The sequence below is a fragment of the Colletotrichum navitas genome (genome assembly GCF_030913465.1).
Source record: "Colletotrichum navitas strain CBS 125086 chromosome Unknown LY79scaffold_91, whole genome shotgun sequence".
Lineage (NCBI taxonomy): Eukaryota > Fungi > Ascomycota > Sordariomycetes > Glomerellales > Glomerellaceae > Colletotrichum > Colletotrichum navitas.
Genome location: NW_026850637.1, coordinates 148,303 through 159,759, shown reverse-complemented (window position 1 = coordinate 159,759; position 11,457 = coordinate 148,303).

The window sequence follows — 11,457 nt, the reverse complement described above, 5'->3', positions numbered from 1 at the left end:
GTCTTTCTATAATTACTATATTGTTATACGCCTAGTTTTTTACCCTCTGTATAAGCCTCCTTTTAGGACATTTTTTTACCTTTAGCTTTAACACCTTCTTTTCTCTTTATAGTGCCTCTGCTTTAGCTATATTAAGTGACCCTCTAAGATATAGTTAGGTCTTTTTAGCCCTCTAGTGCTTACTTAGTATATTTTGCCCTATATAAAGTCTAACGTTCTTAGCCTTAATAAGAGTAAGCCTATATACTAACTTACTAATACCTTTAGCTTAGAAGTTAATAAGCTTATATATTACTGTTAGAGAGCTACCTTAATGTTACTAGATCCTCTTTTTAAGAGAACTAGAGCTTTATATACCCTTAATTACTATAGTTAGTGTCTTTAGGTCCTAAGAGCTATTACTGCCTAAGGGTAAGCTAGGGGGTGTTAGTGTTTTTAGCTTAAAATCTAGGCAAGAAATAATAATTTTAAGGTTAAAAGGTATAAGACTAGCCTATCTAAAGCTAGCTTATACGTTTTTTTCCCCTATAGAAGTAAAGAATACTACTTTAAAGGTAAAAAAAAAGTTATCCTTTATAATATATAAAATCTATATCTATATTATCTTCTTAATTTCCTTACTATATAAGTGCTTTAATAAACTAAAATAACCTATATTAAGAGGTTAAAGCTTATATAATAAATAGGGAGGTATATATAAAGTAATAATCTTTTATTCTTTATAGAAATTATTAAATTTAGTTAATTTATAGCTATTATAGCTATTAAGGATTAGGAGTTAATAAGTACCCTTTATATAAGACTTTATATACTAGTTAAAATAAATTAACTAATTTAGGCTAATCTTATTTATTATTTATTTATTTTTACTTAGGTAGATATACTAGTTAGCTAAGAATTAGCTATTTTAGTACTAAGAGAAGAAGTAATATTTACCTTTTATAATAATATATAGAGGTATTACCTAACTATCTATATATATACCTTAAATAATAGAAACCTATTCTTAATTACTAGGCTACTTTATATAAGGCCTTTTATATTAGTTAGAAGTTATAATAACCTTTATATATAACAGTATTCCTATTAAGAACCTAGTCTTATTAAAATTATAAATATTATAATCCTATATCCTATACTTTATAATTATGTTTTATATAAGTGTAAACTAGCCTTATATAATTATAAGATCTTTAGCTAAGGCCCTTTAATAGTTAATTTAACGTTAAAATTACATTTTTAATTATAGTTATTATTATATAAAGTACTTTACTTATTAAGGTTTAATATATATTATATTATATTTATTTAGGAGTTAGTTAGCTATATCTTATATATCTTCTTGTTATAAAAGAAACCTTTAATTAATTAAGTTAATAACCCTTTTAAGAATTATATCCTTTTTTACTTTTGTTATCTTTATTAATTTTAGATATATCTTGTTTTATGTAATATATCTAGTGTGTTAGTAATAAAGTAAACTTTAAGGGACCTTAAAGATAGTAGCTGCCTTTTGTATAGATATTTTTAGGTCTTTTTAGATAGCGTAGATTACAAGGATAATATAGCTTTTAATTAAAGAGGATTATATATTTGTATATAGAGGAATATTAGTGTAAAGGTTAAAGAGGTAGAAAGTAAGAGGAAGTAGGCTACTTACTATAATAGGCTACTTACTATATATATACGTTATATATATTTATAATAGGTTAATAATAGTAAAACTATTAATAACTAGTTTTAGATAAAAGAAATAGTTAATATACTTAATTATATATAGTTTAACTTAGTAAAGTTATCTATAAAAGAGCCTATAACCCCTAAATAGGCCTTATTATCTATAGAGGTCTATATATCTAGCTAAATAAATATATAACTATAGTTTGAAAAGTGTTACTATAGGTTATATATAATAGTTACTTCTTAGCTAGTAAACTTAATACCTAAGTATTTAGTTAAGTCTCTATAATTAATAGTAAGACTAGAGCTATTTAAAGATAATATTAGTAAAATATATATAGTAAAATATAAATATATAATATATATATATATAGTAACTAAGCTAATATAGTAAGTAAGCTACTTTTCTTACTTTCTACCTTTTTTAACTTTACACTAATATTCCTCTATATATAAATAAAGATTCTTTTTTAATTAAAAGCTGTATTATCTTTGCCCTTTAAGCTATTAAAAAAGACCTAAAAATATCTATATAAAAAGCAGCCTCTACTTATAAGGTCCCTTAAATAACACTTTAACACTAACGCACTAGATATATTATATAACCTAAAAGATATATTAATTTAATAAAGATAACTATTTTAAAAGAGGAGGTAATTCTTAAAAAGATTATTATCCTAATTAATAAAGGGTTTTCTTTATAATAAAAAGAAATATAAAAAATAGCTAATTAACTCTTTAATATATATAATAGAATATATATTAGACCCTAATAAGTAAAGAACTTTATATAGTAATAACCTTAATTAAAAATATAATTTTAATATTAAATTAACTATTCAAGGGCCTTAGCTAAGGATTCTATAATTATATAAGGCTAGTTTACACTTATATAAAATATAATTATAAAGTATAGGATATAGGATTATAATATCTATAATTTTAATAAGACTAGGTTCTTAATAAGAATACTATTATATATAAAAGTTATTATAACTTTTAACTAATATAGAAGGCCTTATATAAAGTAGTCTAGTAATTATAAATAGATTTTTATTATTTAAGGTATATATATAGATAGCTAGGTAATACCTTTATATATTATTATAAAAAGTAAATATTACCTTTTATTATAGTACCTTAATAGTAAATTTCTAGCTATATAGTATATTTACTTAAATAAAAATAAATAAACTATAAAAAAGATTAGCCTAGATTAGCTAAAGTACTTTAATTAATATATAAAGTCTTATATAAAAGGTACTTATTACCTTCTAATCCTAGATAACTATAATAGCTATAAATTAACTAAATTTAATAACTACTATAAAAAAAAGATTATTACTTTATATATACTTTTTTATTTATTATATAAGCTTTAGTCTCTTAATATTAGCTATTTTAGCCTTTTAAAGTACTTATATAGTAAAAGAATTAAGATAATAATATAAATATAGATTATATATATTACTAAAAATAACTTCTTTTTTACTTTTAAGGTAGTATTTTTTACTTTAATAAGTAAAATAAATATATAAGTAGGTTTTTAATAGGCTAGTCTTATACTTTTTAATCCTAAAGTTATTATTTTTTACCTAGATTTTAAGCTAAAAATACTAACACTAGTTAACTTATATCTAACTAGCTTAGGCTTATAAGACCTAAAGATACTAATAATAGTAATTAAAGGTATATAAAGCTTTACTTTATTTAAAAAAGAAATTAAGGACTATTAAGAAAGTTTACTAATACTTATATATAAAGTAGTTAACTTATAGTTAAAAAGTATTAGTAAGATAGTATATTAACTTACTATTATTAAGGTAAAGAACTATTAACTTTTTATAAAGATAAAAGTACTTAGTAAGTACTAGAGGGCTAAAAAGACCTAGCTATATTTTAGAGGGTTACTTAATATAACTAAAGTAAAGGCACTATAAGGAGAAAAAGAAGTAGTTAAAGCTAAAGATAAGGAAATATCCTAAAAGAGGGGTTATATAGAGACTAATAAACTACTTATATAATAATATAGTAACTATAAAAAGAATAAATATAATATATAAACCTATAAGGTAGTTTAAGCTAATAATAAAAAATAAAGTAATATATATTTTTAATTAATTTTATATAATCTAGTTAAATTAACTTATTAAAATAATAGAAGGGTAAAAAAAGTAGCTTACTTACTATATATATATATTAGATATATATATAAATATATATATAGTTATAATTAAGAGCTAACTTACTTATTTAAATAAGATGATAAAGAATTAAACTTATTAGAAGTAATACTACTATAAGGTATATTAAATTATAGTAAATAATTAATAATATAATTATAGAATTCTGTTTCTTCTATATTATTATAATTATTAATAGTACTACTTTCTCTATATCTTTGTTTATTTAGTGTATTAGACATAAAGTTATTAATAGTGCTTTATATAATATTACTACTATTATTATTCTTTATATTGTCCTAAACTATTAAAAGATTAGTAAGTAAATAATAATAATATTATTAATTATAATTATAATTATAATAAGAGTAGAAGTTATAATAATATATAACTATAATATATATATCTATAATATATATATCTATAATATATATATCTATAATATATATATCTATAATATATATATCTATAATATATATATCTATAATATATATATTATTAATATATATATTATTAATATATATATATATATATATATATATATGGTTATATAACTATATATAAAGAAGGTAATAATATAGAGGTATAAAGTAACTTACACTTAATTGTATCTATATCTAGTTCTTCTTTTTCTAATGTTGCTATTATAGGGTAGGTTTTTTTATAATAAGTTACTACATTAGACGTCTAAAATCAAGCTACTTTAGTAGTAAATTTCTTATTATAACCTTTAATATTATATATTAATTCTATTTCCCTATCTTTACTTAAATTAATAGGTAATAGTTTATAAGTAAATTAACTATTTGTAACAGGATACTACATAGTGCCTTAAAAGATATAATCTTTTTGATTTTCTATTTTATAGGCGTATAAAAACTAGTTTTAAGTACTATTAATTAATATCTAAGAGGAATTAATAATAGAATCCTCTGCTTAAAAGGTACTAGAGAATTCACTAGTATAGAAGAAATTACTAGATTTAGATGCTATTTTCTATTATATATATATATAAATATATATATATTTCTTTAATAAAGAGTAAAATAAAGTAGTTAAGAAAGTTAATAGTTAAATAAATAGTTAAAGATACTCTTATAATCTTTACTATTATTAATATAATAGTATTCTTTATAGTATATAAGAAAGTAAGTTACTATTTCCTATAAGAAAAATAAAGAAGTAAAATATTACTATATATACTTTTTTTACTTAGTATATAACTTACTATAACTATATATTTAGTATATAACTATAACTATACCCTTATACTATAGTTATACCTTTTAGTTATATAAAACTATAACTATAACTATACCTTTATACTATAGTTATACCTTTTAGTTATATAAAACTATAACTATAACTATAACTATAACTATACTTTTAAGCTATAGTTATACCTTTTAATTTTAAAATACTAAAACTATAACTATAACTATAACTATACCTTAAAGCTATATTTATACTTTATAATTTTATAAAACTATAACTATAACTATAACTATACTCTTATACTATACTTATAGTTATAGTTTAAGATATTATAAAACTATAACTATAACTATAATTATAACTATACCTTTAAGCTATATTTATATCTTTTAATCTTATAAAACTATAACTATAACTATAACTATACTCTTATATTATACCTATAGTTATAGTTTAAGATTTTATAAAACTATAACTATAACTATAGATATAACTATACTTTTAAGGTATATTTATATCTCTTAAATTTATAAAACTATAACTATAACCCTAACTATACTTTTATATTATACTTATAGTTATAGGTTTAGAATTTATAAAACTATAATAATAGATATACTTATAACTATACCTTTAAGCTATAGTTATATCTTTTAATTTTATAAAACTATAACTAAAACTATAACTATACTATTATATTATACTAATAGTTATAGTTTTAGATTTTATAAAACTATAACTATTACTATAATATAATTATACCCTTATAGTATAGTTATACTTAGAGCTTTAGATCTTATATCTTATAAATTTATAAAGAATAGAAATACTATAATATATATCTAAATATATATAACCTATATCTTATAAAATACAGTATTATTAGTATATATAGTATGTATAAACTACTAAAGTTATTTTTATATAATTTATTTAAGTAAAAAATAAATAAATAATAATATATATTTTAAATATAAAAATATAAATTTAAATAATATATATATATATAGTAAGTAAATAATTATAGTAAGTAGACTAGTTTCTCTTCTTTTTATCTCTTTAACTTTTACACTAATATTTCTCTATATATAAATATATAATCCTCTTTAATTAAAAACTATATTATATTTACCCTCTAAGCTATTAAAAAAGACCTAAGAATATCTATATAAAAAGCAGCTACTGTCTTTAAGGTCCCTTATATAACACTCTATTACTAACGTATAAGATATATAATATAAGACAAGATATACCTAAAATTAAAGAAGATAATAGAAGTAAAAAAAAAGGTAATTCTTAAAGAGATTATTAACTTAATTAATTAAAGGTTTCCTTTATAATAAGAAAATATATAAGATATAGTTAACTAACTTCTAAATAAATATAATATAATATATATTAGACCTTATTAAGTAAAAAACTTTATATAATAATAACCTTAATTAAAAATATAATTTTAATATTAAATTAACTATTAAAAAGCCTTAGCTAAAGATTCTATAATTATATAAGGCTAGTTTATACTTATATAAAATATAATTATAAAGTATAAACTATAAGATTATAATATTTCTAATTTTAATAAGACTAGGTTCTTAATAAGAATATTATTATATATAAAGGTTATTATAACTTTTAACTAATATAAAAGGCCTTATATAAAGTAGCCTAGTAATTATAAATAGGTTTTTATTATTTAAGGTATATATATAAATAGCTAGGTAATACCTTTATATATTATTATAAAAAGTAAATATTACTTTTTTTTTAGTACTAAAATAGCTAATTTTTAGCTAATTAGTATATTTACTTAAGTAAAAATAAATAAATAATAAATAAGATTAGCCTAGATTAGTTAAAATACTTTAACTAGTATATAAAGTCTTATATAAAAAGTACTTATTACCTTTTAATCCTAGATAGCTATAATAGTTATAAACTAACTAAATTTAATAACTACTATAAAAAAAAGACTATTACTTTATATATACTTTTTTACTTATAATATAAGCTTTAGTCTTTTAATATTAGTTAATTTAGTCTTTTAAAGTACTTATATAGTAAGAAAACTAAAAAGAAAATATAAATATAAATTATATATAATATATATATATAGTAAGTAGATAATTATAGTAAGTAGACTATATTTACTTACTTTTTTATTATTTTAATAAGTTAATTTAACTAGATTATATAAAATTAATTAAAACTATATATTACTTTACTTTTTATAATTATCTTAAACTACCTTATAAGTTTATATATTATATTTAGTCTTTCTATAATTACTATATTATTATATATATAGTTTACTACCCTCTATATAACCCTCCTTTTAAGATATTTTTTTACCTTTAGCTTTAATACCTTCTTTTTCTCCTTATAGTGCCTCTATTTTAGTTATATTAAGTAACCCTCTAAGATATTATTAGGTCTTTTTAGTCCTTTATTATTTACTAAGTACTTTTATCCTTATATAAAGTTTATAGTTCTTTACCTTAATAATAGTAAGTTAATATACTAACTTACTAATATCTTTTAACTATAAGTTAATTACTTTATATATTAGTATTAGTAAACTTCCTTAATACTTCTTAATCTTTTTTTTTAATAAAGTAAAGCTTTATATACTTTTAATTACTATTATTAGTGTCTTTAGGTCTTATAAGCCTAAGCTAGTTAAATATAAGTTTACTAGTGTTAATATTTTTAGCTTTAAATCTAGATAAAAAATAATAACTTTAGGATTAAAAAGTATAAGACTAGCTTATTAAACACCTACTTATATATTAATTTTACTTATTAAAGTAAAAAATACTACTTTAAAGATAAAAAAAAAGTTATCTTTAATAATATATATAATTTATATTTATATTATTTTCTTAATTATCTTATTATATAAGTACTTTAAAAGGCTAAAATAGCTAATATTAAAAGGCTAAAGCTTATATTATAAGTAAAAAAGTATATATAAAGTAATAATCTTTTTTTTTATATAGTAGTTATTTAATTTAGTTAATTTATAATTATTATAGCTATTTAAGATTAAAAGGTAATAAGTACTTTTTATATAAGACTTTATATACTAATTAAAGTACTTTAGTTAACCTAGGCTAATCTTATTTATAGTTTATTTATTTTTACTTAAGTAAATATACTATATAGCTAAGAATTAGCTATTTTAGTACTAAGAGAAAAGGTAATATTTATCTTTTATAATAATATATAGAGGTATTACCTAGCTATCTATATATATACCTTAAATAATAAAAATCTATTTATAATTACTAGGCTACTTTATATAAGGCCTTTTATATTAGTTAAAAGTTATAATAACCTTTATATATAATAGTATTCTTATTAAGAACCTAGTTTTATTAAAATTATAAATATTATAATCTTATAGTTTATACTTTATAATTATATTTTATATAAGTATAAACTAGCCTTATATAATTATAAGATCTTTAGCTAAGGCCTTTTAATAGTTAATTTAATATTAAAATTATATTTTTAATTATAGTTATTATTATATAAAGTACTTTACTTATTAAAGTCTAATATATATTATATTATATTTATTTAAAAGTTAGTTAACTATATCTTATATATCTTCTTATTATAAAGAAAACCTTTAATTAATTAAGTTAATAACCTTCTTAAGAATTACTTTTTCTTTTACTTTTATTATCTTTTTTAATTTTAGGTATATCTTGTCTTATATAATATATCCTATATGTTAGTAATAAAGTGTTATATAAAGGACCTTAAAGACAGTAGCTACTTTTTATTTAGATATTTTTAGGTCTTTTTTAATAGCTTAAAAGGTAAAGATAATATAGTTTTTAATTAAAGAGAATTATATATTTATATATAGAAGAATATTAGTATAAAGATTAAAAAAGCAAAAAAAAAAAAAAAACTAGTCTATTTACTATAATTATTTATTTACTATATATATATATTATTACTAAAGATAACTTTTTTTTACTTTTAAAGTAATATTTTTTACTTTAATAAGTAAAATTAATATATAAGTAGGTTTTTAGTAAGCTAGTCTTATACTTTTTAATCTTAAAGTTATTATTTTTTACTTAAACTTTAAGCTAAAGATACTAACACTAGTAAACTTATATCTAACTAGCTTAGGTTTATAAGACTTAAAGATACTAATAATAGTAATTAAAAGTATATAAAGCTTTACTTTATTAAAAAAAAGAATTAAGAAGTATTAATAAAGTTTATTAACACTAATATATAAGGTAATTAACTTATAGTTAAAAAGTATTAGTAAGTTAGTATATTAACTTACTATTATTAAAGTAAAAAACTATTAACTTTATATAAAGATAAAAGTACTTAGTAAGCACTAGAGAGCTAAAAAGACCTAACTATATCTTAAAAAGTTACTTAATATAGCTAAAATAAAGGCACTATAAAAAGAAAAAGAAGTAGTTAAACCTAAAGGTAAAAAAATATTCTAAAAGGGGGGTTATATAAGGAGTAGTAAACTACTTATATAATAATATAGTAATTAGAAAAAGACTAAATATAATATATAAACCTATATAGTAGTTTAAAATAGTAATAAAGAATAAGGTACTATATAGTTTTAATTAATTTTATATAATATAGTTAAATTAACTTATTTAAATAATAAAAGGGTAAGTAGATATATATAACTTATTATAATATATAACTTACTATATATATACGTTAGTTATATAAGAGACTTTACTTAATCTTAATATAATATATTTCTTATTAAAGTATAACTATTATTTAAGCTATATCTAAGTTTTTAACTATAGCTTTATAAAATAAATATAGTAATAATAAAAAAGAGCTATAAAGTAATTATTATATATAGGCTTATCTTAAGTATAAGAAGAGTTTTTTGTCCCTAGTATATAGTAAGAGTTTAGAGTTTAGATTAAATAAGTTAGGCTACCATAGTATAGCTTAGCTAGCCTACTAACTTTAACTACTGTGTGGCTCAGAGATGCTACAAAGTCAGGAGGGAATAGAGTAGGTATCAAGAGGGGTAACGTCAGGGTTAGACTACCTACTACTAGGTCTTAGGCTCGAGGAGGACCTATCGACACAGGAGAAATGCTCCCATCCAAGGCCATATCTCGGTCTTTGAAGTCGTTCACCTCTAGCGATCAGGTCGTAGGACCAGCATACGGGTTCAGAGATAGGAGAGAGCCATCGCTCACACCACACAGGGTCTATTCTTAATGTATCCACCAGCAAGATTTGATATCAACCCAAGGGCTATCTCAACAAAGAAATATACCTATTGTCTAGATGATGTGCCACCAGCGACATCCACCCTATGTTAGACACAGGTAGTTATGCGAGAGCACACCACCGCTAGTGCAATAAGTTCGAAGGCGTCCCGCTCGTCGGCGTAACTTGAGCAGATAGATTGTGGCGGCTACTTTTGCTGGAACCCCCTCACGCCGTCCAAGTTTGATGCCAAGGAGGTCCTCGCCGCTTGCGCCGCAATCCAAGTGCCGGCGGATCATATCACCAACACCACTGGCCGCTCGTCCCGTCTTGTTGTAGTTGGTGAAGGTCGCTATATGAAACGTAATGTCGGTGATGCGAGAGCGAGAATCAGCAGTGCGTTGCCTCTAACCTGACTGGTCGTCTGGGTTGCCTCGCTGGTTCAAAGCGAAGCCAAAAGCACGCGGGTAGCTCTGGTTTGCAGTGGTGTTTGACTACTAGCTTGGAGACTCACCATCTTAGAATTTGTGCAGAATAGGGAACTGGCTGCATTCATCCAGGAGCCTCTTCATCACCTAGACAACAACAGAGAAGTCCTTCGGCCCACAAAATGACTATTGTTTGAGGATAAAGAGTTGGTAACCGACAAAACGGTCGCGCCCGGTTTGATATTGACGATAATTAACAACCTGCGCGCCGACGCCCTTGCGACCCGACGAGACAAAACGCAACTTCGCTGCTGTTCGCCAACCACGCTGGGAGATCGTCCTCGGCGGCGTTGTCAGTTGACAGGATAGGAGAGTTACTGTCATTCATGGTCTGTCGCTATACCTACGCATGAAAAGGCCATAAGGTAAGTTTAGGTGTAACTACTGCCCCTCTTAAAGTAATTACGGCACCACACCAGTATCTATGAGTAGCTCAGGCTCACCACATCAATCATATCAGCTGCACCGCGGTCCTCCTGCGAAAAGAGACTCTCATGCAAGTCAATACCTAATTGCTAGGAAAGAGAAGAAACATCACCATCTTTCATTACCAGTTACCTAGGCGACAACTAGGACAGTTATCGCCACTACCTCGTCAAGCCTCATAGCAGTCAGCACCATCGGGCCGCATCGAACGAATGATACTCAAGCCTGAAAAT